Below are 7,066 nucleotides of genomic sequence, written 5' to 3' on the forward strand. Positions count from 1 at the left end.
GTCCTAGGACAGAAATACCAAATGACAGTCACCAGGAGGACACACTAAATTTGCTTTCTGGCATCATCTTCAAATATTTGGGATGGGACCACAGATCCTGACTCTCCTTAACGGCCATTTTGGATTTGCCATGAATGGACTGGCTTAGATTTACTACTTGAAGTAAGCCTAACAATAATTATTAATGGGTCCAGGAGGAAGAGATTACTCAATGCAAGTAGTCCACAAAAACACACCTGAGCCCCTTAGTTCAGGGTAGGTCGATGTTTTTGGTGTGCTCTTTCTCTGGGGCTCCTTCTTTTTCCATGATGCAAATGTGGAGCATGCAAAGGATGTATACTCAAGGGATGAGGCTTAATAAAATTGTGTTGGTCATTAAAGACATTCTTAAGTAAACAGAAATATATCTGTGTGTAATTCAGCTTGGTAGCTCCAAAATAATAACCAATTTGTTTATGAATAACTTATGTATAAATGAATGTATAATTAGTTCATGATTTTTTTCTTAACACATTAAAAAAATTATTGACCACTCTCCATGTGAATGACACCTTGCTAGATGCAATAACAAACCACAAGAGCAGAGCTCTGGCGTTTATAGCTTTTATCTCCTTCGTTAAATCTGCAAATACTTACTGAGCACCTTCTATGCGCAGGCCCTAAGTTAGAAACTGGGGCTATAGTAGTGGGCAGACCCTGTCCCTACCCTACAAAAGTTCAAGGCTCTTCTTCTTGACATAGGCAGATAAAGTGTTATTAATATTCTCATTATGAGATGAGGAAATTGAGGCATTCCCATTCCAATACTCAGTTCTGGAACAGGACTGGAGCCCAGCTTTTCTCTCCTGAGGTCTAAATACTTGGCACACTGTACTCCATGGCTCTCAGAACTTTTCCCATAATAATGAGACAAAGGAGCTTTAAGAAGACATTCCCCAGTCCCCCTCCCCATGGGCTTCTGCCCCCATCTTAAAAACTGGGGGAAATGATTTTTGTCCTTGTTCCTGTTTCAGAAGCAGCAGCACAACCTTAGACTATTATTACAATTATTAATACTGGTAACATTATAAAAAATAACTTGCTAAAGTCTTTAAATCCACCTTTCCCTAGAGTTGAGTAAACGGAAAATAAGCTATAAAGACATTTTTTTCCCTATAAAAAGATCAGACATCAAGGCATTCAGATAACAATGCTAGATCTGGATTGGTCCTCGGGGAACTCTTAAGTTCACCTGCCTTTTATGACATCTGAATCCTTTGCACAGAAACAGAGACGAGAGAGAAGGGCTGTTTTTCCTGAGAGCATTTTCTTATTCCTTCACTCATTGCAGCTGTTAGCAGCAGCTGGTTACTTGAGTGTGCTGAAATGCCCACTGCCGTGTAAACACTCTCTCTAACACCCTGCATTACTCATAGTTTGAAAATCACTTTGACTCCTGAAACATAATTATGTGAACGTCAGATGAGTCAGCAGGGGGACAGCATGCTGCTCCTACGGCAGCTGCACCTCCTGCCAACCTCTGAACGTCTCAGTGCCTGGGGCTTCAAAAAAAAAAAAAGAAAAAAGAGAGAAAGAAAGAAAAAGAAAACCCCTTTCTGTGGGCGGGAAGAGAAATTATATTTATGGCTCAAAGAACAGCTTCAAAGAAGTGGCCAATTTCACTTTCGCTGCAACATGAAAGGAAGAGTTAAGTGAAATCGCTACCCCTAGGTTAATCTGTTTATGTGAAGAATAAACAGGAATTTGGAGACTTTCTCTAGGGAATCTGTGACTTTCCCTCAGAGATGGCTCAAGACAGGTCACTCTGGTCACTGTTCAGTCGTGATCCATTAGTCGCCGTACGAGTTTTTACTTTCCCGGGAAGTGATGCCAAGCAGTGCAGGAGGTGCATCCTCTTGGGCACCAATAGGAACCAGGAGGCTGCTCAATTTTCAGGGGTCCCCAGACCCTGGATGGGCTTCCCAGCGTGTGCTTTGCTCCAGCAGCATGACCCCCTTAGACAGTTTTGTGAGCTGTTTTCAGCATCATTTATAACCTCTCAACTGTTTCCCCTCCCTCGGCTGCTGGGAAAGGAACAGGAACTGAGCAGGACAGGGCTGGAGGTTTCTATGGCACGGCTGACCGTGACCTCCACCCCCTCTATGCCCTGGTCACAGTTCAACCTGCCAGCAACTCCAAACATCACCCCTCAGCCTGCCTTACCCCAGCCCCCCTGTCCAAACTCAGGGTGTTGCTTTACATCCACATCGTGCCTCTGAAAAGGCTCTCAGCTTCATCCTCCCTGATGTCTCACAATAACCCATATTTTATAAATGGGAAAATTGAGTTTCAGAGAAGGGGTGTCCTTGTCCAAGGTCGCACAGCAAATGGCAGAGCCAGACACTCAAACTTGTGCCCTTTCTGGTCTGCCAACAACAGAACCACAGATCCACACTTAAAGGACAGAAGAGGACCAGTGGGGCTGGAAGAACCCCAAGTGCACATGTTTTTACAGATGAGAGGAGTAACCAAAGCCTAAAGAGAAACAATGACTTGCCCAAGGTCACACAGCTTTTACTTGGCAGAACCAGCTGCCAAACAAGATCTCCTGACCCTCGCTCCAGGGCTTTTCCTCTCTAACCTCTTTACTTCCTCACTCTGGACTTATTCCAGTTTAAACACAGGAGGAACCAGCTCTCCCCATATCCAGCCCGTATCCAGTTAACCTATCCAGGTTACACTGCTGATACAAAGCATTCTATTCCCAAAACACAAGGGCTCCAGAAAAAGCAGGAATGTCAAGGAGGAGAACACACTAGAAGGAAGGGGTTAACCAACTCCAATGGCTTCCCATTATGAGTAATCAATGCCCTACACTGACTACAGCACTGACTAGTGGTATCCCCAAACCATGGTTTCATCCTGGATGAGACCGAGACGGCATCGCTGCCCCACTGGGATGCCACAGGTGGTCCCACAGGTGTTATGTAACGGTGCAGAGGGGTCAGTAAAAAATCCAACCTAGAGATTCTGCAGCACCCTAACTCCAGGACTTTTCAATCCCTCTCCCTCAGATCACTTCATTGGCTACCATATGCACCTAACTGCTCACTTTCCCACCCCTCTTCCGGGTGGCACCCAGCCAGCAGGGCCACAGTGGGTACTCCCCCAGCTGGAAGCTTCCTGACCAAACACCTTTCTCCTGTAACATTTTTCCCACTTAGCCCCAAAGCCAGAGAAAAAGTCAAGACTCACATTTTGGGGCGAGGTGCTGAAAATCCTTAGGAAACAGCAGAGCATCCTATATAGAGGAGGATTTCTCTTCTTGTCACATCTTCCCATCTGATCCCATCCAATTTATCCTCAAGGCATGGTTGGTCAACTAAAGCTAACCCCACCTCCGCCCCACAAAGCAACCAACAGCTGTTACTATATTGAGTGGCAATATGATGTCATATCATAGGTGACTAACTCACCGAGGCCTCCCTACGAGCCATCATCTAAATATGACAGCCTTCCATCATCCTGACCTTTTCACGGGAGAAAGCTGAGTGAGGGGCTTGACACTGATCTGGGGCTCCAGTGCATGTCTGGCCTTCTGTAGCCAGCACCTCTGTGGACACACATGAGCAACTGAGGACACACATGCCCCTCATGCACAGATTCCTTTCCTAGTAGAAGACACTTTCACCCAAGACAGCTTTCTTCCCCTGGCCTGACTTTGAAAATAGTAGCCATCAGAATAGATAAGAATCAGAGTCACAGGGAGGAACGGGGAGGCCTGTATATATTTACCATGCTGTATATCCAGGTGCTGGATTAGATTCTTTACCTACAGTTTTGCACTTAGTTCTCGAAACACTCTGAGGAAGGCGTTACAATCTCTATAAAGTTAGAGAAACTAAGATTAGAGGGGTAAGTAACTTTCCCCAGGTTACAGGGCTTGGCTCAGATTCCAGCCCAAATCTGTGTGACTCTACAGCAGAATGAACTCTACAGAAAGGTGTAACCACATCACTTGGCTTTTTCAAACATCAAATTTATTGTGTAGAACAGTTTGAGACTGACAGCAAAATTGAGTGGAAAGTACTCAATTTCCCATATACTTCCTCTTCCCACACTTGTATAGCCACCTCCTTTATCAATAGCCCCCATCACACTGGTACGTTTGTTACAATCAATTAACCTAATTAACAAATTATTAATACCTGAAATCCATAGTTTACAATGGGGTTCACTCTTGGTGTTGTACATTCTATGGGTTCGGGCAGATTTTTAAATACAAAAGTATCTACCATTATCGTATCATACAGAATAGTTTCACTGCCCCAGAAACCCTCTGTGCTCCACCTGTTCATCACCCCCACTCCTCAACCCCCGGTAACCACTGAGCTTTTTAGTCTCCATAGTTTTGCCTTTTCCAGAATGTCATATACAGTCATTTGTCACTTAACAGCAAGAATATGTTCTCAGAAACGTATCGTTAGGTGATTTCATTGTTGTGCCAACATCACAGAGTGTACCTACACAAACCTAGGTAGTATAGCCTACTACACACCTAGCCTATTGCTCCTAGGCTACAAACCTGTATGGCATGTTACTGTATTCAATACTGTAGGCGATTGTAACACAATGGTTAGTATTTATGTATCTAAACATAAAAAAGTTAATAGTTTGGCTGGGTGCGGTGACTCACGCCTGTAATAACCAGCACTTTGGGAGGCTGAGGTGGGCGGATCACGAGGTCAGGAGTTCGAGACTGGCCTGGCCAACATGGCGAAACCCCATCTCTCCTAAAAATACAAAAAATAGCTTGGTGTGGTGGCAGGCATCTGTAATCCCAGCTACTCAGGAGGCTGAGGCAGGAGAATCATTTGAACCTGGGAGGTGGAGGTTGCAGTGAGCTGAGATTATGCCATTGCACTCCAGCCTGGGTGACAAGCCGAGACTCTGTCTCAAAAAAAAAAAAAAAAAGTTAATATGTTTCACTACTATGTTATGACAACTGTATCACTAGATGACAGGATTGTTTGAGCTCCATTATATCTGTTTGTTTTTTTTATTTTTGTTGTTTTGATACAGAGTCTCACTCTGTCACCTAGGCTGGAGTGCAATGGTGTGAACTCAGCTCACTGCAACCTCCGCCTCCCAGGTTCAAGCTATTCTCCTGCCTCAGCCTCCCAAGTAGCAGAGATTATAGGCACGTGCCACTGTGACCAGCTAATTTTTGTATTTTTAGTACAGACAGGGTTTCACCATGTTGGCCAGGCTAGTCTTGAACTCCTGACCACAAGTAATCTGCCCGCCTTGGCCTCCCAAAGTGCTGGGATTATAGGTGTGAGCTACTGCTCCTGGCCAATTATATCTTTTGGGACTCCCGTTGTATCTGTGGTTCATTATTGACTGAAACGTCATGTGGCACATGACTGTACGTCCATGTGTTTTCTATCCAACATCCATTCATACATCCAATATTTATTGAGCACCAAATAAATGGGATGAATGTTTGTGTCTCCTCCAAAATTGTATGTTGAAGCCCTAACCCGAAGTGTAATGGTATTTGGAGGCGCAGCCTTTGAGAGATCATTAGGTTTAGATTAAGTCATGGGGATGGTGCCCTCATGATGGAATTAGTGCCCTTAGAAGAAGAGGAAAAGACAGGAGAGCTCGCTCTCTCTTCACAGACACAACACCAAGGAAAGGCCACGTGAGGACACAGCAAGAAGGCAGGTCTGCAACCCAGCGAACCAGTCCTCACCAGACATTAATCTGCTAGCACCTTGATCTTGAATTCCCCAGGCTCCAGAACTGTAATAAATAAATATCTATTGTTTACACCACCTAGTCTTTGGTATTTTGTTATAGCAGCCCAAATTGACTAAAACAAGCACTTACCATATGTTGATCTTAGATAACAAGTCCTTAGAGAACACTGAATCTGTTAAGGTAAGTTTCTGCGCAGAGTTGCACCCATTACAGCACCTAATTCCATTAATAAATGCTTCCCCCGCCCCTTATCTTCACTATGACACTTAAAAAAAATTCCTGGCCAGGCACGGTGGCTCATACCTGTAATCCCAGCACTTTGGGAGGCCAAGGCGGGCGGATCACCTGAGGTCCAGAGTTCGAGACCAGCCTATCCAACATGGAGAAATCCTGTCTCCACTAAAAATACAACATTAGCCACGCGTGGTGGCACATTCCTGTAATCCCACTCGGGAGGCTGAGGCATGAGAATAGCTTAAACTCGGGTGGCGGAGGCTGCGGTGAGCCGAGATCATGCCATTGCACTCCAGCCTGGGCAATAAGAGCAAAACTCCATCTCAAAAAAAAAAAAAAAAAAATTCTTTAAAGATTGAGACGAGGTCTCACTATGTTGCCCAGGCTGGTCTCAAATTCCTGAGCTCAAGCAATCCTCCTGCCTCGGCCTCCCAAAGTGCTGAGATTAAAGGCATGAGCCACTGTACCCGGAGATTCTTTTTGATTGGGGTTGGGGAGAGGTGGGTGGGGGGATAAACGCAAAGATAGTGAGTGACTGAAAATATGAAGGCTGTGAGGCCATCTGCATAATTATCATCAAACTGTACTATAACATTTGTTACGTATAACAATATAGATATCAAATTATTGTAATTATGATTACAACAAACCATTATGCAGCACTTCCTGTGTTTTAGAACTTAAGCGTTTTTACATAAATGGTAAATCTACTTGTTGCCTGAAAAGGCTGTACAGGCTGAAATATAAATAGAATAAACCAAGTTTCAAATAAATTCCTGGAGGGCAGATCCAGAACAAGTTATTAAAGTGGAGTTAGAAATAATCAGGGTGCATTCCTAACCTATGAGAATGATGTCACGAAGGGCAAGTGCCATAATCCAGCCCAAGCCAGGGTAGCGTCTCCATTGGAGGCAGAGCTCATGGCCATTACTAAGGAGTTACTATGGAACTGATTCCAACAGGGACCCCTGAGCTTCCGGCACGCAGGGAAACCCCTCCACCTCTGTCAGGGCCCAGGCCATGTGTGTCTTGCTGCCCCACAGCTCTCCCTCCGCAAAAGTGGAGTTTTGCTTTGTGTCACACAGTG

General features: G+C 44.7%; 1 protein-coding gene across 1 annotated transcript in view; it reads right to left on the reverse strand.

The window, feature by feature from the left end:
• Positions 1 to 3,385, reverse strand: part of ATF3 (activating transcription factor 3) — a 53,647-nt gene extending 50,262 nt beyond the window's left edge. The window contains exon 1 of the mRNA XM_063613213.1: positions 3,235 to 3,385. The gene's annotated coding sequence lies outside the window, so the exon portion shown is untranslated. The remainder of the gene's footprint in view (positions 1 to 3,234) is intronic.
• Positions 3,386 to 7,066: the final 3,681 nt, after the last annotated feature.

The sequence above is a fragment of the Symphalangus syndactylus genome, chromosome 19, assembly GCF_028878055.3.
Source record: "Symphalangus syndactylus isolate Jambi chromosome 19, NHGRI_mSymSyn1-v2.1_pri, whole genome shotgun sequence".
In the NCBI taxonomy this organism is placed as follows: Eukaryota; Metazoa; Chordata; class Mammalia; order Primates; family Hylobatidae; genus Symphalangus; species Symphalangus syndactylus.